At 40.3% G+C, this 14,504-nt stretch overlaps 1 pseudogene; it reads right to left on the bottom strand.

Moving 5' to 3' along the window:
* Positions 1 to 8,030: 8,030 nt before the first annotated feature.
* Positions 8,031 to 8,129, bottom strand: LOC145599946 (small nucleolar RNA R71; annotated as a pseudogene).
* Positions 8,130 to 14,504: the final 6,375 nt, after the last annotated feature.

Below are 14,504 nucleotides of genomic sequence, written 5' to 3'. Positions count from 1 at the left end.
ACCTTAAGCAAGTGCTTCCCGGGAGGCAACCCGGAGATTCTAACTCCTCTTTTTGATTTTTGAGTTTTCTTGTTTTTGTTTCTTTTATTACCTTTGTCTTTTCTTTCGCTTTTCTACTTGATTGGATTTTTAGGATGACCTTTTGCGGGATTGGAATTCTACAAGTATGCATGATGAATGGAAGGTGTTCATGGCACAAATCACATTTTGTTCGATTTTAATCGAAATTTGAGGTAAAAAGGTTAAGAATTTTAGAGAGGTAAGATAGGAAATTCATGTTTTGAAAGTTGGAGGAAATTAATACTTAGTGAATTTTTGTGGTGAGCACATGAATTTTCAACTTTGAGGGCTTTGAAAATGATTTTAGCTACTGCCTATGTTGTTCCTCATCACCATCATGATTCATGTGCGCACCAAAATAGGCAGTAAGTATCAAATTTTTGAGAAAAAGGGAGGAAAGGGCACGCACGGGGATGTGCGGCCGCACACGAGGCATGTGCGGGCGCACAGCCTGCGTGTGCGGGCGCACACCAGCTCTGTGCGGCCGCACATTGCTGGACGGGTAATATACCCTCCTTCTTCCTCCTTTTTCCCTTCATTTCCTTTTTCCCTCATCTTCCTCACGAGCTCCCCTCATTGAAACCCTCTTGTGCGCACCTTGTTCTTCCTCATTCACCATCTAAAATCACTCAAATCCTCACTAAAATCACTCCATTTTCACTCAAAATCACTCACAAACCTTACTACACTACAAATTCCTCACAAATTGACCCAAATTTCACTCACTCTCTCTCCTACTCTTGGTGGCCGAAAATTGGGGCTTTTGTTAGGGGTTCAAATTGCTTGCTCAAAGTTGGTTAATCTTACTTCTTTTATGGTATAATCACTAATCCTTGCTTTAATTTTTCCATTTATATCATAATTTTGCATAGATTGATAATTTATATGTGCATGAATAGTGTAGTATTGATTTTGTGATTTTTGATGCTTGATCTTGATATTGGTTGTGATTTGGTGATGTTTATTGATTGATTTTGCATAACATTGTATTGTTTGTTGATTTTGTAGTGATTCTCATCATTTTTGGTTGATATATTGTGAGTTGAATTTTTGGAGTATTGGTAGTATGTGGTGATCTTGGTACTGGTCTTGTGGTTGTTCTTGGATTGTTGAAAGGAAGTTTTTCTTGGATTATTGGTGTTGTTGATTGGTTTGGAATTGGTTTTGATTGAAAAGAAGTGTGAATTTGGAGTTTGGCAATTTTGGTAGTAAGTGGTGAATTTGGGTGTGGTATTCGTGGTTCATTGGTTTTGCTCCTTTTTGGATATTGGTGATCTTTCTAAGCCTCTCAAAATGTCTAAATACCTCAAGAAACTCACCAAGAAACGGAAAACCGATGTTAGCATCGATGAACCTCCTCGCCCAAGTACCTCCTCTAGGCCTAGTACATCTTCTAGGCCTAGTACTTCCAACCCCTCCTCCACTCAAGCACGACCCCCAACCTCTCTACCCAAAAAGAAAAACTTCACCGACAAACAAAAGACCTTCTACCAAAATTTGAAGGAAGAAAGAACCCTAAAACAAACCCGCCACTACTTCCAACCCGATATGGTGAAATTGGGAATTTATAATGATGTGCGGTCGTTGCTCCTAAATCTCCGATTGGGTTCTTTCATCACCGATGCCTACCGCACCTACAAGGAGCCTACTTTGGAGTTCTTGGCTACCTTGGAGCTTGTACCCGTAGGAGGGGTATATAGGGTGCGCTTCCAATTGTTCAACCACATCTTTGACCACTCATTGGAAGAGTTCAACGCCGCTTTGGATTTTGATCCCCACAGGGATATTGTAAACGTTGAACATTACATCTTCCCGGAGTATGATCAAAACTCATGGTGGGAAGACATCTCAGGTGGTAACGAGTTTATCACCAACAGGGCTAAGATCTCATCGGTGTACCAACCTTGTCTTAGGGTTGTACACCGTCTTTTGGGCTATGTTTTGTTCCCCAAACAAGAATTGGGGAAGGTGAGCAAGTTGGAGCTCAAGGTCCTATGGTTGTCTACCCGCCCGGAGTATGTGGGCCGGTTGAACTTGGGGTATATCTTTGCCCAATATTGTTTGGGCCTTCGCAAGAGCAGTACGGGAGAGATCCCATGCGGGGGCATGGTAACTAGGCTCTTGATTCGCCTTCGCCTCGATGCTTATCTCCCATTTTGTAAGGAGATCGGGGATAGTACTTCCATCTACCTCGATATGCAACAATTGGGACAAATCCAATTCATCTCCAAGGGCTATAGCGAAGGGAGATATGAGTGGCTTAGGGGTAACGAGCATTGGTGCTACTTGCCTAACCCCGGCTTGACTTCTTTGGCTCGGATCGCCAACAATGTTTGGCACGTCCCCAAGTCCTTTTGGCATCCTAACTTCGACTCCGATGAGGATGAAGAAGAAGATGATGAAAAGGAACAACAACATCAACAACAACAACAACAACAACAACAACATTCTCCACAACAACAAGCTCCTCAAGAGCAAGAGCAAGAGCAAGGGCAACATGCTTATGCCAATGCGGATTTGAGGGCTCTTAGTGAGCAAATGAGTGGATTGAAAATCCACGTGGATGGCATGTATGATCAAGACTTTGGGGCCATCTATGAGCAACTAAGAGGTATTCAAGAGATGCAACAAGGTATGTTTGCACAACAACAACAAATTTATGAGGCGGAAGTTAACTGTGGGAACATTACTCCCCCGGTTAACTATCCGTACTTCCCTCCCCAACAAGGTCCTCTACCTTCGTATGGGCATCCTTATTGGTCGGGGCCTTCTAACCCCGACACCGAGCGTCGCTACTATCAAGACGAGCACGGTAACTATGATTACAAGGCTCCGGGTGGTAGTGACTATAGGGGTGATCCTAACTACCCCCATGTTCACCCCTTCGAACTCACTTTGCCCGATAACTTCACCCCTCTTGCTCCTTGGCAACAAGATCTTTTCAAGGGGCATTATGGGTGGCCCGAGGGGTACACCGGAGGATGGGAGCCTTACCCTCATCCCTTCGATGACCCCGAGCGCAACAAGGACCCCGATGGGGCCGGACCGAGTGGGAGTGGTGGTGGTGATGGTAGTAGTTATTAGTTCCCTTTCACTTCTCATGCTTTTTGCCTCCATCCCTTATATTTTTTATGCATGTTTTGTTTTGATTGGGATGTTGAGATGTATTTTTATCTAGCTTGGGGGAACTAATAATTTGCTCGGTGACCAATTTTGTTGTTGTGTACATACCTTAGTTGTTTGCATGTTTATTTTTATTCCTCTTGTTTGATTTCCTCATTTTCTTGATCTCTAGGCTACCTTCGTTGTAGCTAGCTTGATTGCCCAATTTGCTTGGATGCTTGTTGTTTGTGGTGATGTTTCGCTAGGCATGTTGTTGTTGATGATCCCTTATATCCAAATCCCTTAATCCAAAACCCTTTGATCCAAATCCCTTAAATCCAAATCTTGTAGTTTAGAGTAGTTCTTTAGTTAGTTTAGACTTTATTGTTTACTTAGTTTTATTTCTTTTATTCTTTCTATTCTTTGGTTAGTTTAGCCTTTATTTTCTTTTGTTGAATATATTTTTTGATTGGATTAGTTTCTTTTTATTTGTTATTTTCTTTTATCTGTTTTGAAGTTACTAACCATTTTCTTTGTTCATAGTTTCTTTTATTTCTTTTTCTCACTTGGTTCCTTGACGAGCTTATGGATATGGCATGCTACGAGGTGGTTTCTAATCGCTGCGTTTATTTTTGCTAAGCTTGGAAGCCCGGTGAGACCTTTCTTATTTTCTCTTTATTTTCCTTGGTTGCATAGAATAGGATTAGTGTAGGAGAAGTTGAATGGTTCGAGGATGGATGCTTGTTAACACGTAATGTGTTTGGGATCGATGACTTTGATGTCGATCGATCACTTGTTTGTCGATTGGGAATTTTATGTGTTTAACTTTCTTTCTAGTCCTTTGCATGCTATTTCTCCTATATTTCCTTTTCTATGTCTCCGTTTCTTTTCTTTTACTTTCTTTTATTTTACTTTTTATCTTACTTTCCTTCATTTTTCTTTTCATTTTTGATGTGATTTTGAGGCATTGTTTTTCATTTCTTTTCTTATGGAATGAACCTTGTACATTGGACTTGTCTTTTGCATGATTTTCTTCCTAGGTTGTAACGGTTTTGAGACTATGTTCGGTTGACTCTAGGATAGTGTATGCTAGGGTAGTTGGTTTGAACTAGGAGGATCATGAAGCCGGATTCTACTTGTTTGTGGCATGTTGGTAGTTGCTTCCTATAATTGATTTGACACCACTAGTGAGTTTTTGCCACAACCTTGTGAGGTTACTTGTTTTTCTAGCCTTCAACATTCCTTGTATGAGCGGCGTGGATCCTTGACTATGCAAACCTAATCTAATAAAGCTTGATGTATGATTCTCAAACACAAGACCGAACTATCTAGGAAGGATAAAGGCACATTTTTCGGGATGGTATTTTTCATTTTTGTTATATTTTGTTATTTTCTTTATTTTTGGGTTTACATTTGCCTTCTTGCAACCACTTGAGCCTTATCCCTTCTTTTCAAGCCACATCTTTAGTTATTTGACCTTTTGTTTCATTTTCTATATTTTCTTGGTTTTTGTGAAGCAATATGATCATTTGAGATGGAGTTTGTGGTGGATAAGTTGGACTTTTGGTTTCTATGAATGCAAGTTTGTGATTTCATTTTCTTTGTGAATAATGGCAAATATTTGTGAAAAAGCCGTCCTACTTCACAAAAGGCATGGACTAATAAGTTGCATATAGGAAAAGCCGTCCGAATTAAGTAAAAGGCAAGGACATTGCAAATTCAATACAAAAAAGAAAAAAAAAAGTTGAAAAAGTGAATAATTCAAAAATATTTTGATGTATTCTTTTCTCCTTCTAAGCATTGAGGACAATGCTTCATTTTAGCTTGGGGGAGAAGCGTGTATGCTTTTTGTATATATTTTTGTGAGTATAGCTTCAAGTAAGCTTGGGGGTGTTGTTTTTGTTTGGTAATTTCTTGATTGTGGTGTTAAGGATTGATCACCCTTTTGCTTCACTTTTAGGAAAATCACCAAATTTTTAAATTTTAGCCTACCTTCACCCTTTATGCCTTACATTACAACCTTGGGGAAAGACCTTTCGACCTAGATAGTTGAGTCACTATTCGGGGGAGGGCATCATGGGTCATTGCCTAAGGAAAGGGGATGCATAGTCAAGATTGTCGAGTAGCTTTTAAATAATTCTTTTTCCGGTTCCTTCGAGGAATCATTGGGACACTCACTAAGAGGAGATTTGAGACTAGTGGGAAGAACGCGGTAAGATTGTTTGGGATGAAAGTGAATTGTGATAACTAGTTCCTATGCCTAACATACCCTATGTTTCAATCAACCTTGGATATCTTGAAACGTGCATACCTTAACTACTTGAGAAAGATTGTCATTCATTTGCATTATAGTCTTTATGTTAGTTCATTTCGCAAAGGTTTGCTTTCATTTTATTTTCCTTTCTTTTTATGGTTTGCCTCATTGATGTTTGGTGGAGAGTTATGGGTCAAACTCTTAGGATACCCTTACGAGACCTCACTCGTCCTCATAGGCGACTTTGGGGTTTAAAGGGCTTCTTGTAGCTAAAAACAACCATGATTCCTACGACAGTGAGTTTAAGTGTATATTCTTATCTTGAGTCTTTCTTTTTCGTTTTCAATAAAATTTTCATCCTTAATCTTTCATGCTTTGTTTTGCTCGAGGACGAGCAAAAGTTTAGCTTGGGGGAATTTGATGAGTGACATTTATGGCACTCATTTGGTCCCTTTTTGGATGATTTCTATTTCATTTTATCTCTCTTTTCTTTAGTTTTCCTTAGTTTTATTCGTGTTTTCTTCATTTTATGCTTTTTGTAGTTAGTTTCTCTATTTCATGTTATTTCTAGTTTACTTGTTATTTTTCTCTTTTACTTGCTTTTTATCATTTATTTGTAGGTGGTAATTGATTGTCCAAGAATTCCCGAGCTTCCTCTCTATGAGCTTTCATTGTTTTCATGCCTAAAGATGGTGCAAGAAGCTTCAAGTCAAAGGTGGATCCAAGAGGAAAGTTTCAAGGTTTTGTATATGCCTTCTTCATGGCTTATACTTTTCAAGAAATTCAAGAAAGTTTCTGCCTACTTTGTCCTCCATCATCATCATCTAGGACGTGTGCACCGCTTGAGCTAGGACGAAGAGAAGAAGGGGGAAAGACCCAGAAATGTGCGGGCGCACCATGGTGGTGTGCGGCCGCACATTGGTCAGGTGCGGCCGCACACCTGGTGCGTACGGGCGCACCAATCTGGGTGTGTCCCGTGCGCACCATTCTCTCTCCTCCGAGCGCCCGCACCTACGAGGGTCTATTTTTGGGCGTCAATACCGACCTCCTCTTTGTATATATAGTTATTTCTCCCTAGTTTTAGGAAGAAGTTTTTTAGATTGAATTTGATAGTTAGTTTTTGGGAGAATTTTAGAGAGAGAAACTCATGATTTTTGGTGATTGCTCAAGAATTCCTCATTGTTATTGATCTTTAGATCAAAGTTTTGTAAGGATTTTCTTCTTGATTTCAATACAAGTTTGATTGTAGTTGATTTCATTTGTTTTCCATGTTATTGTTGATTGATTGAAGTTTATTTGATGATTAATTGTAGTTTAATTGATTTTTGATTGATTGTTGGTTTAATCTTTGATTTCAATTATGTTGATGATGAAATTGATGATTGTTGTAGTTTTGATCTTGATTCCTATGGCTAGTGAGTAGTTTTCTAGCTAGGGAAATGGTGAAGCATGTTTGAGTGATGGATTAGAGTAATTTGGGGATAATTGATGGAGTTGATGATATGATTAAATTTGGTTGATAATTCATGTGCATGTGTGTGATTAATTGAAGTTTGGCCATCTTTGATTATTGCACTAGATCGCATTGTGAGCTTGCTATGATACGGACCATTGATTAGTAACTTGCAATTTCACGATTGAGGTGCTTTGTGACGTTCCCTAGGTAGTGTTTAGCGTAGTTGACGCTAGTTAGACCTCTAGGTGAACCATCTTGGTATGCTCTTTTGGATACATGATGATCTTCCTTCATTTAACTTGACTTATTCGGTTTGACCTCCTAAATTACCATTTTCCATTACGATTACATGTGGATCCATTGCCCTAGTGTCTTTAGATTGATTTCATACAAGTTCTTGCATCATTTAGCTCTAGCTCTAGTTTCCTTCATAAATCCCCTTTACATGACTTCGAAATAGCTTGACTTAGGCATTGTGCATTCGACCTCCATTCCTTTGGGTTCGACCTTGACTTACCACTACACTAAATAGGGGTTTGTTAAGTTACAAATTTTGTTTGATTGGGTGGGGTGGTAGCCCAACGACCTACCGTTCTCCTTCCCATCAAAATGGCGCCGTTGCCAGGGAATGGTGCTTTGAGTGCATGTTGTTGTTGAGTCTATTCCACTCTATTTGCAAAATACAAAAAGATTTTACACTTTAGGCTACACTTGTAGCCGTGCTACTAATATTTTCTTTGAGTTTTGTGTGTATAGATCCCAAGCCATGGGAGGAAATTCAAGAGTTGCCTTGAAGGAACTTGGAGTGCCCGGTGCATATAGGTATGAGAGCGGCATAGCTCCACCTACAACACCGGAAATTGACTTTGAAATTCGGCCGGCAATGATCACCCTAATCGAGAGGAGACAATATAGTGGGGTTAAGAATGAGAGCCCATTGAACCATCTTAAGGAGTTTGAAAAATATTGCAACACTATCAATGTCAATGGAGTTTCTCAAGAGTTTATCCGCCTTAAGTTGTTCCCTTTCTCTCTCATAGGAAGATCTTTGGAATGGCTAGACAAAGAAGTGAAGCCCAATTCCTTGAAGACATGGGATGATGTCACAAAAGCTTTCTTGTCCCGTTTCTACCCACCAAAGAAGACGGCGGAGGTTAGAGCCTTAATCCAAAGTTTTAAGCAATTGCCTAGAGAGAATCTCTATAAAGCATGGGAGAGGTACAAGGACTACCAAAGGGAATGCCCTCACCACGGAATTCCAACATATCAAGTGATCCAAATCTTCTATAGTGGTTTGAGCTTTCAAGGTAGATCAAGCCTAGATGCCGGAGCCGGAGGGCCAATCATGAACAAGACGGAAGAAGAGGTTGTGGATGTAATAGATGATGTGGTAAGGAATTACATGGATTGGCATGATGTAGAGAGGGAATCGGCAAGCACAAGTTGCTCAACCAATCAATCTTATGTCATCAAGGAATTGTCCACAATGGTCTCGGAATTAGGAAAGGAGGTGAATTCTCTCAAGAACAAGCTCGAGAGTCCTTCACAAGCTTCTAGTCTTCCCTCCCAATTTAAGGGGAGAGGTACATCTTCCTACTCTAACCCTCTTTTTGCTTCTTGTTGCATGATTAGAGAATGCTTGGTTTGTGATATGTGTGGAAAGAATGATCATGATGCTTCTAATTGCTCCAATGTTCCTTGTGATAGATACGATGGATATGAGAATGTGCATGTGAATTGTGATGATAATAATGATTTTGGACCTAGATTTAATGCTCAAAAGATTGTTGGGAATAGGAATTATCACAATAATGGGAGCTATGATAATTACAACCAAAAGAGTGGTAATGGTAACAGTGTGACCCAAGAATTTTGTGGTAACCATAACAACTTTTTTTGTAATGATCAAAGCTATGGCCAAGAATATGGGGATCATAACCAAGGTTATGGTAACCATAATCAAAATTCCGGCCAAAATCATGGTAAGGGTAATTGGAGTAATCAAGGTAGGGGAAATTTTCAAAATGATGTTCAAAGAGATACCCCACCCCAAATTAATCCAAAGACTCAAAGCCAAGGTGATGATTTCTTTACTCAACAATCCCAATTGAATAGGCTAGAAAATTTCATGATGGATTAATCTAAGATGTTGAATGAATTCACATTGTCTTGTAATAAAATGTTTGAGGTCCTATTTACTCATGGAAAGATTCTTGAGAACCAAATTGTTCAACTAGCCAACCCTTTGAAAGATTGTGCTAGTCCATCTCCTTTACCCTCACAAGAAGTTGATTCTAGGGAACCTATGTGTGCTATGACCACTAGGAGTGGTAAGGTCCTTAAAGAGAGTGCTCCTAGGAAGAGTAAGGAGAGTGAAAAGGAGAATGATTCGAGTGAAGAGAATAAGAATGAAGAGCCTAGCAAGATGAGTGAGGATTCCAATGATAAGCCTAAGGAGAAAGAGCGGAAGCAAGATGAGGTTTACAAACCTAGACTTCCTTACCCCCAAAAGCACAATAGGCATAAATAGGATGAGCAATTTGGGAAATTCATCGACATGCTTAAGCAACTTCATCTTACTCTTCACTTTACCGATGTTGTAGAACAAATGCCAAACTATGCTAAGTTTCTTAAGGAAATTTTGAGCGTTAAGAGAGATTGCAATTTGGTGGCACCGGTGAATCTAGGGGAGTGCTTTAGTGCCTTTATTCAAAATGACCTACCCCAAAAGTTGAAGGATCCCGGAAATTTCTCCGTACCTTGCAAAATCAAAGGAAAATTGTTTCAAAATGCTCTTTGTGATCTTGGTGCTAGTGTTAGTATCATGCCTTATTCCGTTTTTAAGAAACTTAAGCTAGGTGAACTCCTTCCATCCAATATGACCCTTCAATTGGCAGATCGGTCTATTAAGTTTCCTAAGGGGAGAGTTGAGGATGTTCCTCTCAAGATAGGAGAGTTCACCATTCCCGTTGATTTCATTGTGCTTCAGATTGCGGAAGATGATCATATCCCTATCATCTTAGGAAGACCTTTCTTAGCCACCTCGGGAGCCTTGATAGATGTTAAGAGAGGTCGTATTACCTTGAGAATTGGTAAGAATGAGGAAAGTTTTGATTTGAAACCAACACATGAGTCTTTGTCTCTTGTAAAAGGAATTATGTGTGTTAATTCCCCTCGCCCTATTGATGATGTAAGCATTATTGATTCTTCACATAACGATTTTCTTGAGAATTATGATGATGTGCTTTTGAGTTGTGATTGCAAGAAGGTTAGTGAAGATAAAGTGTTGATTCCCAAGCTTATGGACGAGGAGGAAGTTGATATTCCTCATTGGTTTGAACTCTATCCTCAAGATGAAGGTGATGTTTCTATGAGTTTAGATGGTGGAGAACCATTTACAAAGAAAAACAAGGCAAAGAAAAGAGCACGAGCTTCTAAGAAAAAGAGAAAGAGAAAGAAGTTGAGGAAAGAAAAGCTTGCATTTGAAAGGTCTTTGTATGAAAGCTTATCAAGCAACGACGAGAAGTTGCTAGAAGTTGAAGAGGAATTCGCTCTTTCTACTACCTTGAAGAAGGTGGTGTTCTTTGACCCTCCATGATTTGGAGGAAAGGTCGATCTTAGGACCTTAAGCAAGCGCTTCCCGGGAGGCAACCCGGAGATTCTAACTCCTCTTTTTGATTTTTGAGTTTTCTTGTTTTTGTTTCTTTTATTACCTTTGTCTTTTCTTTCGCTTTTCTACTTGATTGGATTTTTAGGATGACCTTTTGCGGGATTGGAATTCTACAAGTATGCATGATGAATGGAAGGTGTTCATGGCACAAATCACATTTTGTTCGATTTTAATCGAAATTTGAGGTAAAAAGGGTAAGAATTTTAGAGAGGTAAGATAGGAAATTCATGTTTTGAAAGTTGGAGGAAATTGATACTTAGTGAATTTTTGTGGTGAGCACATGAATTTTCAACTTTGAGGGCTTTGAAAATGATTTTAGCTACTGCCTATGTTGTTCCTCATCACCATCATGATTCATGTGCGCACCAAAATAAGCAGTAAGTATCAAATTTTTGAGAAAAAGGGAGGAAAGGGCACGCACAGGGATGTGCGGCCGCACACGAGGCATGTGCGGGCGCACAGCCTGTGTGTGCGGGCGCACACCAGCTCTGTGCGGCCGCACATTGCTGGACGGGTAATATACCCTCCTTCTTCCTCCTTTTTCCCTTCATTTCCTTTTTCCCTCATCTTCCTCACGAGCTCCCCTCATTGAAACCTTCTTGTGCGCACCTTGTTCTTCCTCATTCACCATCTAAAATCACTCAAATCCTCACTAAAATCACTCCATTTTCACTTAAAATCACTCACAAACCTTACTACACTACAAATTCCTCACAAATTGACCCAAATTTCACTCACTCTCTCTCCTACTCTTGGTGGCCGAAAATTGGGGCTTTTGTTAGGGGTTCAAATTGCTTGCTCAAAGTTGGTTAATCTTGCTTCTTTTATGGTATAATCGCTAATCCTTGCTTTAATTTTGCCATTTATATCATAATTTTGCATAGATTGATAATTTATATGAGCATGAATAGTGTAGTATTGATTTTGTGATTTTTGATGCTTGATCTTGATATTGGTTGTGATTTGGTGATGTTTATTGATTGATTTTGCATAACATTGTATTGTTTGTTGATTTTGTAGTGATTCTCATCATTTTTGGTTGATATATTGTGAGTTGAATTTTTGGAGTATTGGTAGTATGTGGTGATCTTGGTACTGGTCTTGTGGTTGTTCTTGGATTGTTGAAAGGAAGTTTTTCTTGGATTATTGGTGTTGTTGATTGGTTTGGAATTGGTTTTGATTGAAAAGAAGTGTGAATTTGGAGTTTGGCAATTTTGGTAGTAAGTGGTGAATTTGGGTGTGGTATTCGTGGTTCATTGGTTTTGCTCCTTTTTGGATATTGGTGATCTTTCTAAGCCTCTCAAAATGTCTAAATACCTCAAGAAACTCACCAAGAAACGGAAAACCGATGTTAGCATCGATGAACCTCCTCGCCCAAGTACCTCCTCTAGGCCTAGTACATCTTCTAGGCCTAGTACTTCCAACCCCTCCTCCACTCAAGCACGACCCCCAACCTCTCTACCCAAAAAGAAAAACTTCACCGACAAACAAAAGACCTTCTACCAAAATTTGAAGGAAGAAAGAACCCTAAAACAAACCCGCCACTACTTCCAACCCGATATGGTGAAATTGGGAATTTATAATGATGTGCGGTCGTTGCTCCTAAATCTCCGATTGGGTTCTTTCATCACCGATGCCTACCGCACCTACAAGGAGCCTACTTTGGAGTTCTTGGCTACCTTGGAGCTTGTACCCGTAGGAGGGGTATATAGGGTGCGCTTCCAATTGTTCAACCACATCTTTGACCACTCATTGGAAGAGTTCAACGCCGCTTTGGATTTTGATCCCCACAGGGATATTGTAAACGTTGAACATTACATCTTCCCGGAGTATGATCAAAACTCATGGTGGGAAGACATCTCAGGTGGTAACGAGTTTATCACCAACAGGGCTAAGATCTCATCGGTGTACCAACCTTGTCTTAGGGTTGTACACCGTCTTTTGGGCTATGTTTTGTTCCCCAAACAAGAATTGGGGAAGGTGAGCAAGTTGGAGCTCAAGGTCCTATGGTTGTCTACCCGCCCGGAGTATGTGGGCCGGTTGAACTTGGGGTATATCTTTGCCCAATATTGTTTGGGCCTTCGCAAGAGCAGTACGGGAGAGATCCCATGCGGGGGCATGGTAACTAGGCTCTTGATTCGCCTTCGCCTCGATGCTTATCTCCCATTTTGTAAGGAGATCGGGGATAGTACTTCCATCTACCTCGATATGCAACAATTGGGTCAAATCCAATTCATCTCCAAGGGCTATAGCGAAGGGAGATATGAGTGGCTTAGGGGCAACGAGCATTGGTGCTACTTGCCTAACCCCGGCTTGACTTCTTTGGCTCGGATCGCCAACAATGTTTGGCACGTCCCCAAGTCCTTTCGGCATCCTAACTTCGACTCCGATGAGGATGAGGAAGAAGATGATGAAAAGGAACAACAACATCATCATCAACAACAACAACAACAACAACAACATTCTCCACAACAACAAGCTCCTCAAGAGCAAGAGCAAGAGCAAGGGCAACATTCTTATGCCAATGCGGATTTGAGGGCTCTTAGTGAGCAAATGAGTGGATTGAAAATCCACGTGGATGGCATGTATGATCAAGACTTTGGGGCCATCTATGAGCAACTAAGAGGTATTCAAGAGATGCAACAAGGTATGTTTGCACAACAACAACAAATTTATGAGGCGGAAGTTAACCGTGGGAACATTACTCCCCCGGTTAACTATCCGTACTTCCCGCCCCAACAAGGTCCTCTACCTTCGTATGGGCATCCTTATTGGTCGGGGCCTTCTAACCCCGACACCGAGCGTCGCTACTATCCGGACGAGCACGGTAACTATGATTACAAGGCTCCGGGTGGTAGTGACTATAGGGGTGATCCTAACTACCCCCATGTTCACCCCTTCGAACTCACTTTGCCCGATAACTTCACCCCTCTTGCTCCTTGGCAACAAGATCTTTTCAAGGGGCATTATGGGTGGCCCGAGGGGTACACCGGAGGATGGGAGCCTTACCCTCATCCCTTCGATGACCCCGAGCGCAACAAGGACCCCGATGGGGCCGGGCCGAGTGGGAGTGGTGGTGGTGATGGTAGTAGTTATTAGTTCCCTTTCACTTCTCATGCTTTTTGCCTCCATCCCTTATATTTTTTATGCATGTTTTGTTTTGATTGGGATGTTGAGATGTATTTTTATCTAGCTTGGGGGAACTAATAATTTGCTCGGTGACCAATTTTGTTGTTGTGTACATACCTTAGTTGTTTGCATGTTTATTTTTATTCCTCTTGTTTGATTTCCTCATTTTCTTGATCTCTAGGCTACCTTCGTTGTAGCTAGCTTGATTGCCCGATTTGCTTGGATGCTTGTTGTTTGTGGTGATGTTTCGCTTGGCATGTTATTGTTGATGATCCCTTATATCCAAATCCCTTAATCCAAAACCCTTTGATCCAAATCCCTTAAATCCAAATCTTGTAGTTTAGAGTAGTTCTTTAGTTAGTTTAGACTTTATTGTTTACTTAGTTTTATTTCTTTTATTCTTTCTATTCTTTGGTTAGTTTAGCCTTTATTTTCTTTGGTTGAATATACTTTTTGATTGGATTAGTTTCTTTTTATTTGTTGTTTTCTTTTATCTGTTTTGAAGTTACTAACCATTTTCTTTGTTCATAGTTTCTTTTATTTCTTTTTCTCACTTGGTTCCTTGACGAGCTTATGGATATGGCATGCTACGAGGTGGTTTCTAATCGCTGCATTTATTTTTGCTAAGCTTGGAAGCCCGGTGAGACCTTTCTTATTTTCTCTTTATTTTCCTTGGTTGCATGGAATAGGATTAGTTTAGGAGAAGTTGAATGGTTCGAGGATGGATGCTTGTTAACACGTAATGTGTTAGGGATCGATGACTTTGATGTCGATCGATCACTTGTTTGTCGATTGGGAATTTTATGTGTTTAACTTGCTTTCTAGTCCTTTGC

The sequence above is a fragment of the Chenopodium album genome, chromosome 20 (genome assembly GCF_948465745.1).
Source record: "Chenopodium album chromosome 20, dcCheAlbu1.1, whole genome shotgun sequence".
Taxonomy (NCBI): domain Eukaryota; kingdom Viridiplantae; phylum Streptophyta; class Magnoliopsida; order Caryophyllales; family Amaranthaceae; genus Chenopodium; species Chenopodium album.
Note: the sequence above shows the minus strand (reverse complement) of the source record. Positions and strands in the feature narration are given on the sequence as shown.